General features: G+C 37.5%; 1 long non-coding RNA gene across 1 annotated transcript in view; it reads left to right on the top strand.

The window, feature by feature from the left end:
- Positions 1–1,004: 1,004 nt before the first annotated feature.
- The window catches only part of LOC138899621 (uncharacterized), a 33,909-nt gene continuing 24,284 nt past the window's right edge, over positions 1,005–10,629 (top strand). The window contains exon 1 of the long non-coding RNA XR_011411372.1: positions 1,005–1,106. This is a non-coding gene — a long non-coding RNA (uncharacterized lncRNA). The remainder of the gene's footprint in view (positions 1,107–10,629) is intronic.

The raw sequence follows: 10,629 nt of genomic DNA, 5'->3' as shown, positions 1-10,629 counted from the left end.
TTTAAGTCCGATGAAACCAAGTAAGGAAAACAAGTAACAACTCAATAAAAATAACTGTTTTCACACAAGATCTATTCATAAGTTTCCCCGAGGTACTACACCTCATAATTTTAAATTCACGGGTCCCAATTCACGAACCCTAATCACTTGGCATCTTGTGCCCATATTACAATTCACAATCGCGCGGACAACTCACGTGCTGCACGGACAATTCACGTGCCAATACCATAACAATAACTCATAACCGCACGGACAACTCACGTTCCAACAATAACAATAACTCATGACTGCACGGACGACTCACGTGCCAATAGTACAACTCTCACACAGAAGGCAAGTAAACGAGAATACATGTAAATAGTCAATAGACGTCAGGATTCATCTTCTTAAACCGATGTGAGTGATTAATTGCGTGTATGCTTGTGCAAGTGTTCTACCATAACTCAAGTCTACAAGTAAGAGTAGAGACAACAAATAGTACATAGAAAACAACATAACGAAACGTAAAATGCATAACTCACACAAGGTAGGCACACCACTACCCAAATATCGTCAATAACAATGCCCCCAAGCCATCACAAGTCATCACAAAGCATCCCCGACATAGCCCCCCTTGTCTCGCCACGTGCGTAACAATAAGGTAAATGCCTGCCGTGTCTAGCCTCACGCGCATATTAATATTTCTACCTTGTCTCGCCACCTGCGCAAACCCACATATATATAGCCCCCTTGTCACGCCGCATGTGCAATTAACAATAACAATAGCACGGATAACTCACATGTGAACACCCAACATTCCTCTCAACAATATCACGTGTGACAAAAACATAACAACACAATATAATGACTTGTACCACATATGTTTATATACCACAACATTTCTTCAAAACAATTCCAATACCACAACCACATATAGTCATCAGCTCAACGACACTAAGTACAACAATAATAACACGAGAGTACGGCAAGTAAATCAATACAAGAATTACAAAACACAAAGAAACGGAAGAACGAGCTCACAATGAAAGACATAGCAAGCAATAATTGTTTCAAACAAGAATAACTCAACAATGGGAGATATAATGTGTAATAACGAAATCCAATAAGTGTAACTCAACAATTGAAGGGATAACATGTAATAATGTTTCCAAATAAGTATAACTCGACGATAAGAGAGATAGCATGTAGCAATGATTCCAAATAAGGATAAGTCAACAATGGAAGGGATAACAATAACTTCGATTATGGTTAAGAAATTACGGAAAAGATAACAATAACTCCAATTAAGGTTAAGCAATTACGGAAGAGATAGCAATAACTCCAATTAAGGTTAACCAATTATGGAAAAGATAACATGACAAGTAAAGAGGTAACAACTTCAATTAAGGCATATAAGAGTTTATTTGTCAACAAGTGAAGAACATGAATCAATCAACTTCAAATAAGACACGCAAGGGTGAGTTTAGCAAATGGAGGATTTAACATGATAAGACAACTTCATTTTTAATGAGCATAAGAACCTAAGAGTCTAAGTCAGTCAAATTTCCTCATATAAGTCATATACGCACTCGTCACCTCATGTACACGTCTTTCACGTAATTCAAATAGTGCAAACAAACCAATTCCTATGGGAGTAGTTCCCCACACAACGTTAGGCAAGACACTTACCTCAAAAGCCCTCAATCAATTCTCAAAAATAGCTTTTCCTTTACAATTCACCCCCACTCGACACAAATCTAACAAAAATCGACTTAATAACATCAAATAATACAAAAGAAATCAATTCCAATAATTAAAGCTACGATCTTTACATAATCGCTCAAAAGTCAACAAAAGTCAACTCGGGACCCGCCCGGTCAAAACCAAGGTCTAATGGTAGATTCTGTCTACCCATGACCCCACGAGTTTGTATATGCGATTAGTTTCAAAATCCGAGTCCAAATCAACTCTCAAAACTCAAATTCATTTTTTTCAACAACTTGACAAATGTTCACAAATTTTTACTTTGATTCACATGATTTGATGTTCAAATTCAAGATATAATGATGGAATATGATTAGAAATAGATTATAATCTTTTACCCAAAGTTTGTAGATGAAAATCCCTCTTCAAAATTGCCTCCTACCGAGTTTAGCGTTTCAAAATATGAAAATAAGACAAAAATCCTATCCCTCAGTTCTTATGTCCAGTCACAATTGCGACCTGAACCCCGCAAATACGAACCCCGCAAATGTGTACCCCGCAAATGTGAAGAAACAATCATAAATGCGAAGACCTTCACACCCCTGCTACAGTCGCAAATGAGACATTATGTTCGCAATTGCAAACCCAAGACGCTTCGCAAAAGCGACCAGGTTGGTCGCAAATGCGAATAAAGCTTATCCAGCCCCATCGCAACTGCGAACCATTTGTTCGCAAATGCAAACTTAGCAGTTTTAGGCTTGCAACAAAAATGCGATATCCCACCTCACAAATGTGAGGGCTGCAGTACCAGATTACACAAGCAGTACTAAAGCCCCTCTAAACACTCCGAAACACGTCCAAAACTCACCCGAGCCCTGGGGGCTCCAAACCAAACATCAACACAAGTCTAAAAACATAACACGGACTCGCTCGTGCGAACAAATAATCAAAATAACATCCGAAACCACGAATTGAACCTCAAAACACATGAATCCAACATGAAACTCCAGAACTTTTAAAACACAACCGCACATCCGATTCTTACCAAATCAACTCGGAATGACGCCAAACTTTGCGGACAAGTTCCAAATGTCAAAACGAACTTATTGCAAGTCCCAAAATAGAAATCCAAACACGATAGATATAAAGTCAACCTACGATCAAACTTATAAAAATTCAAAGCCATAAAATTGCCAACATTCAGAAAAATATCACAAATCAACCTACGCACTTCTGAATTCGATTCCGGGCATGCACCCAAGTCCAAAATCACGATACGAACCTACCAGAGCCATTAAAATACCGCTCCGAGGCCATTTCCAAAAAAGTCAATCCTCGATCAACATTTTTAAAATGAGCTTCTAAATCGATAATCACTCATCAGAATTCATTCCGAACCATCCGAAAATCAAATCCGACCATGAACACAAGTCATAATATACAACATGTAGCTATTCAAGGCCTCGAACCACTGAACAGATCGTTAAGGCTCGAAACGACCGATCAAGTCTTTACATTCTTCCCTTCTTAAATAAACGTTTGTCCTCCAAACATCTTCCCAAAGCCATCAAATCACTGTATAAACTCACCATACATATACTAGTGGTTGATTCCACATCACCCCAATATACATAAACCTGACAACATCATCCCAACTAGATATTACTCATTCTACTCATGCCGAAAAGCCTTAAAATCAAATTTCCACCTTTACCAAGGGCCCCATTATCACACAAACACATTGTAAAATCCTCAACTAGCTACGACAACTCATGCATACACCCACAAAGTATAACCATACGACATAACACATCATCCATATGCCCCCAGCAATAACTCTGACCGGAATAGTCGCCCATTATACCAGCAAACAAACTCATATCGACTAGGACCTTGTTCCAAATCTTCACAACACTGCAAATAATACAAGAAACATGCAAAACTCATAACTATGCATCATATCAATAGCCACCCCAAACACCACATGGGCACCCATATCGCAATCCAAACCGGGCAAGCACAACTCAAATATGACTGAAATATGAAAAGAAAAACATATGAGAGAACAGTCAAACAAGACAAATAGGCATAACTCTTCACAGATACCATACTACGGATCCAATCCACAAGGGAAAAGCAAGACACACGCAATAACCACAACAAATCATGCCTTAATATGACCTCTTCGCGACACATAGCCAATCACAAACACACTTATCCATCAAAACACCAGGTTCCCATCCTTCACTCAGAGTTAAAAGTAAAGTAAACATCTCAGCAACTAAACTATCCTACTAACTCAACCTCGTAAAATCAGAACCACGACACATAACAACTTCCCGTACCTGTAGAGCATCCAAACCATAAGTCGGGCCAAACCTTCCAAAAATCACACCAAATCCTACCCTATATAACTAACTTAAAGTCCACCCAAGTCTCATGACCTACCATAGCAATAAAACCAGAACGATAGGCACGGGCTATCATAATAAATTTCTCAACTAGCGTGAGCACATGAACTGAGTAAAAGAATCACAAAACACAACCATATTTGAAGCAAGGTACGATGAATCTTATCGATAAATGGGACCGGATCGAAGTAACACAAATTCATCTTTATACTCAACTGAAACCATACATGTAGTGACATCATCTGGTGCATCGACCTCTGCCCAACCAGAAAGAGTGTAACAATCGGCCCGACTTCCTCCTCTAGGGTGACCTCTAACCGTCTGACCTCCACCTATTGCGGCCAAACGCACACGCACGTATATGCGGTCATCAAGTAATAAAGTGATAATATAGAGTGTCGAACCCACGAGGACTTGTTATTAACTATTAACTAAATTAAGCTATTCCAATTATCTAAACAAGAATTGAACCCAAAAGTAGTGATGCTAAAGTAATTAAACTAAAAAGAAAATAAATAATGAACTCTTAACAAAGGAAGAACAGATTTTTATATTATCAATGTAATAAAAATGATCCAGGGTTATGGGCTATCTAACATTCCTAATGTATTCTTTAATTGAATTGACTAACTAATTTGTCTAGTTCATTGGTTGACAGGGTTAATATTTCTCATAAGAATCTGTCGAGTTCTTACTCGCCTATTCATGCTAACCTAACGCATATATATCTATGGAATTAGAACTAACAAGAACGCATTTATAATTCCTGTAAATCAACCAAGCAAGGCAATTAGGTATATGTCTATCCTAACCACGAATTTGTTCCCCGATGCCCAAGTTCAAGAACTTACTCTACTCAATCCTATGTGCAATCTAGAATTTCCATTTTCGAGTTCAACTCTAGATTCGTAGATAGTATTCAATTGATGATCAAGCAATCAAATAATTAAGCGCAAGATTGAATAAATATACCAATATGATAAATCAAGAAAGCAAAATCAATATTCGAATAACAATAGTCATGAAAGAACCACAACCCTAGAACGTGAAGTTTAGCTCCACATAGACATGGTAGCAAAATGACATATCATACAAAGAAACATAAAAATTACAAAGTTTGGTGGAAGAAAAGATGAAAGCCGGTCTCCACGGCAGCTCTGTGCTCTCCCCTTAGGTCAAAAGTCTATCAAAGGTTCGTCAAAAGTTACAAAAATAATGTTTTACATGTATTTATACCAAGTAGGGCCCAGACGAAAATACATTCTCCCACACGAAATAGGACTCTGGCTCTGTAAGATTTTCACAGGCATGCCGCATGGGGCGACGCGCCACGCGGTGTGCTTGTGGGGAACTTCAGAGAGCATGCAATTTGACGGCAACAACAATTTACACAGCTGTAGCACATTACATGGCGCCCCACGCGGCGCGTCTTTCGATATTTGAAACAATGCAAAACATGAAAGTTGTAGCCCTTGTAAATAGCTTTCGAACGATATATTGTGGAGCCAAAACGGATTTTCGAGCGAAATGTTATGTGCATTTTACTGGACAATGCTCAATATGCCTACTCGATTCTTCGTTTCGTTCTTAAAGTGCACTATCATCCGTTGATCCCCGAACACGATCCCAACTTAATCCTTGGGCTTTTACTCAGACTTCAAAGCTCCAGAATAGCTTGAATTAATTCTATAACATCTACATAGATCGGAATCACTCCTACAAGGCATAAAACACTCATTTAGTGCAAAACACTAGCGATTAAAGCTCAAACTCAATTAAAGTGCAGTAAATTAGAGTGTAATAAGCGACTAAAATACGTAATTATAGCCTATCATCAACACCCCATACTTAAACCATTGCTTGTCCTCGAGCAATCAAACTACACTTTATATAGACACGACCTTTTTAAATAATTCTCTTAACTCATTACACCAAGAATATTTAAAATAGACTAAGCACAAAAGTGTAACCTCTTCACCTCAAGATTTGACTCACAAGTACCAAGCATTATTCACAACTCACTCACTTAATCTAACATAGAGGTCAATGACATTACCTTTCCTTCATGAATCAAGTGCCCTCACACAACAAAAGAGAGTAGTTCCACACACAATACAATTTAAGAACAATTTGATACTCAAGATAGAAAGAATTCATTCACTCTCACAAATAACATTCATATTCCATAAAAGACGTACCATAGGCTTTCCCGTAATGTACTACTCTACTAATCGAGCTCATCCAGTCTAGGATCAAGTAGGACTTTAATTGGTTGTGATGTAGGTTGCGGGACGGGTAGGATACATTTAGATATAAGAGTGACTACACCTCCCTAAGCACTTTAATACATACACTTTAACATTTAAAATCCCACACTTATGTCAAACCATACTCCACCTTCACATCAATGTATATTAACTCCATACTTATTTAAGCATAATTATATTAAGAGTCACCACTTATCGAGGAATATTTGCACTACAATACAACTATTTTTTTTCTTTCTTTTTCAATTCAAGTGGCTCTTACTTTTTCAAAACAATGCACCTTTCTCCTTATTTCATTAGTTCCACTCAAAAGCACACCCCACACTTCAACTTTTACAAAGTTCATAACAATTCAAGTGCTCATGAGAAGTGTAAAGGTTCAAATAGATGGTTAATTCAAACAAATGGGTAAGGCTTGTAATGTGATTGCCAACAAAATAGGATTACAGGCTAAAATAGGTTAACTACGATACATAACAATTAGGCGGGTAAAATATATAACTGGTTCAACAAAGAAACGCCTATATCATTTCCAAGACTGAACAAAACTACTATTCCGCTTTGCAAACACACGGGGCAAGTTCTAGACATCAAATGCAATGCACAGAATAACACACAAACCTCACACACACATGGCACATAACTCACTCAAGATTGGACTCATCAAGACACTCTAGTCAAAGCAGTTAAGCAAGGTTAAGATCATATAATTTAAGGTACTTATACAAGAGTCAAAAGCTGAGCCTATGCGTCACAACTAAAGTACTCATTATTCTCAAGGCATTACAAAGTCAAGAGATATTGCTTCAATTCAAAATATAGCACAAGGTTTCCTACTTCTAACAAAATAAAAACTAACTACACCCGGTTCAAACAAAACCTTTGGAAAAGAACCGCGGCACAAAGAAAAACCAAGGGGGGAATTACTACACTACCTACAAAGAAAATCTTTTTGTCCTTTTTCTTTAGACTTAAATCCCTCAAGAAATCCGTCTAGGAAATCCATTGTCGGGAAAAGTCCAATTTTTCTACTTTTTTTTCTTTCGATTTTTCTTATTTTTTTTATTAAGCTACTAAAACTACTACTACTACTACACCATTAATTCTACTAACTCTGTAAATAAAAATAAGAAGCTAGTTAACAATAAAAAGATAAGAAACTAATAATATACTAATATAATAATATACAAAGCACAGAGAATCTTCCATCCCACACTTAAAAGAGTGCAATGTCCCCAATGCACAAATATCGCAAAAATAACAAGGGTGAATAAGAAACTCCCTGAAAGGCCAAAGGCTGAAGCAATCGCAGCTCACGGGGTACTCAGACTTCCCCCAGGCATGGTCTTTTGTGTGGGCATCCCACACTTAGTTCTCACCATGTAGCTCGCTTTTGCGCATCTTATGGCTTTGCTTCCTATACTCATAATCCTACAACATAAAACAACACTAAAAATATAATAGAAAAATAAAATAAACCAAAAATAAACAAAAATAAAAGAAAGCAGTAAAGCTGGGTTGCCTCCTAACAAGCGCCTAATTTAACGCCGCGGCACGACGTGACCATTTTTTTCCTCCACCTCAAACTTATGAATTGCGCCCCTAATTTGGCTTCAAGCTTTCTGTTATGCTCCCGAGGCGGTGAGACAAATTTAATTGGGCCAAGCAACCAATATCACGTTTTACACTTCTTGCCCTTCGGATAAGGTATGTAATTCTGTTTCTCTGGCACGACGAATTCAAGAATGTAAGCACCGCGTTCCTCATCTATTGGCTCCTCCAAAGGCTCAGATGACTCGATTTTCATGTCATCATCCAAACACAATGTTGAAGAATGTATGAAATGAGGACTAATACGCCCTAACTCTAATTGTATTACTCTTTACATCCTCATATGTACACACACTAGAGTCTTTACATATAATATTATCTACTTTCTCACATGACTCTAGAGTGCTTTTCTCAATAAGGACATCATTAATACAAGTATGGCCGAATGATTTACTTTCCACTTTTAGCTCCTCAATTTGGCGTATAAGCTCCTTTTCAGCTTCACACAACTCAGAACTATTTTGTTGGGCATTAGACGTATCAATCTTTGAAATTAATTTAGCTCCCAAGTCATGAATATCAGTGTCAAAATTTTCAATCTCTTGTCTCAGTTCAGCTCTTCCTTCTATAAAGTATCTTATCCCATCAGTAATTTTCTCACGTTGAGCCTCATATATTTCTAACTTTTCAGCTTGTTCCACTAGCTATGTTTGGCTCAAAATCTCCATTTTTTCAAAAATTTTCATTTGTTGGAACTCTCCCACTTCATTCAATTCTTCCATATTAGCCTTCATTCTTGTGATTGTTGCCCTCATTCTTTTCATATCTTTTTTGAGTTCATCCTGTTGCTCTGCTACTTGCCTCAATATCCCTAATATATGATATGCATCACGTTCAATATCCTACACTTCATTGCCCCTATCAAACTCACAAACACTGTTAGAAAGATCATAATAAGGGCTCAGAGAAGAATGAAAAGAATTAGGACAATTATCCCAATGGCTATCTTGACCACCACACATATTACAAATATTCCACTCAAAGGATTGAGATTGTGCGCACAACTCGCTCCCGGGAACATTCTGACAATTTTTTCACCAGTGGGGTCCTCCACAATATGGACAGGGATCATCAAAATAAGAATAACCATCATTCGAATAATTTTCATTCCAAGATACCATGCTAAAATAAATAAAAAATACTAACTAAACTAAAGAAAGAATAGAAAAAAAATAATTGTCTAATCTAGAAAAATAGCTAATTTCTAAGTCCCCGGCAACGACGCAAAAAATTGTTGCGGCCAAACGCACATGCAAGTATACGCTGTCGTCAAGTAATAAAGTGATAAGATAGAGTGTCGAACCCACGAGGACTTGTTATCAACCATTAACTAAATTAAGCTATTCCAATTATCTAAACATGAATTGAACCCAAAAGTAGTGATGCTAAAGTAATTAAACTAAAAAGAAAATAAATAATGAACTCTGAACAAAGAAAGAACAAATTTTTATGTTATCAATGTAATGAAAACGATCTAGGGTTATCTAACATTCCTATTGTATTCTTCAATTGAATTGACTAACTAATTCATCTAGTTCATTGGTTGACAGGGTTAATATTGCTCATAAGAATCTGTCGAGTTCTTACTCGCCTATTCATGCTAACCTAACGCATATATATCTATGGAATTAGAACTAAAAAGAACGCATTTATAATTCCTATAAATCAACCAAGCAAGGAAATTAGGTATATGTCTATCCTAACCACGAATCTGTTCCCCGATGCCCAGGTTCAAGAACTTACTCTACTCAATCCTATGTGCAATCTAGAATTCCCAGTTTCGAGTTCAACTCTAGATTCGTCGATAGTATTCAATTGGTGATCAAGCAATCAAATAATTAAGTGCAAGATTGAATAAATAAACCAATATGATAAATCACGAAAGCAAAATCAATATCCGAATAACAATAGTCATGAAAGAACCACAACCCTAGAACGTGAAGTTTAGCTCCACATAGACATGGTAGCAAAACAACAAATCATACAAAAAAACATAAAAATTACAAAGTTTGGTGGAAGAAAAAATGAGACCCGGCCTCCACGGCAGCTCTGTGCTCTCCCCTTAGGTCAAAAGTCTGTCAAACGTTTGTCAAAAGTTACAAAAATAACCTTTTTACATGTATTTATACCAAATAGAGTTGGGCCTAGATGAAAACACATTCTCCCGCGTGAAATAGGACTCTGGCTCTGTAACATTTGCACAGGCGCGCCGCATGGGGCGACACGCCATGCGGTGTGCTTGTGGGGAATTTCAGAGGGCATGCAATTTGAGGGCAGCAATAATTTACACAGCCGCGGCGCGCTACGCGGCGCCCCACTCGGCGTGGCTGTGCAAATTTGGAAACATATAAAACATGAAAGTTGTAGCCTTTTAAATAGCTTTCCAACGATATATTGTGGAGCCGAAATGGATTTGCGAACAAAAAGTTATGTGCATTGTACTGGACAATGCTCAGTATGCCTACTCGATTCTTCGTTTCATTCTTAAAGTGCACTATCATCCGTTGATCCCCGAACACGATACCAATTTAATCCTTGGGATTTTACTCAGACTTCAAAGCTCCAGAATAGCTTGAATTCATTCCATAGCATCTACATAGATCGGAATCACTCCTACAAGGCATAAAACATATATTTAGTGCAAAACACTAGCGATT

The sequence above is a fragment of the Nicotiana tomentosiformis genome, chromosome 9, assembly GCF_000390325.3.
Source record: "Nicotiana tomentosiformis chromosome 9, ASM39032v3, whole genome shotgun sequence".
Lineage (NCBI taxonomy): Eukaryota > Viridiplantae > Streptophyta > Magnoliopsida > Solanales > Solanaceae > Nicotiana > Nicotiana tomentosiformis.
The sequence above is the reverse complement of the archived record's forward strand: the minus strand, read 5'-3'. Positions and strand labels throughout refer to the sequence as shown.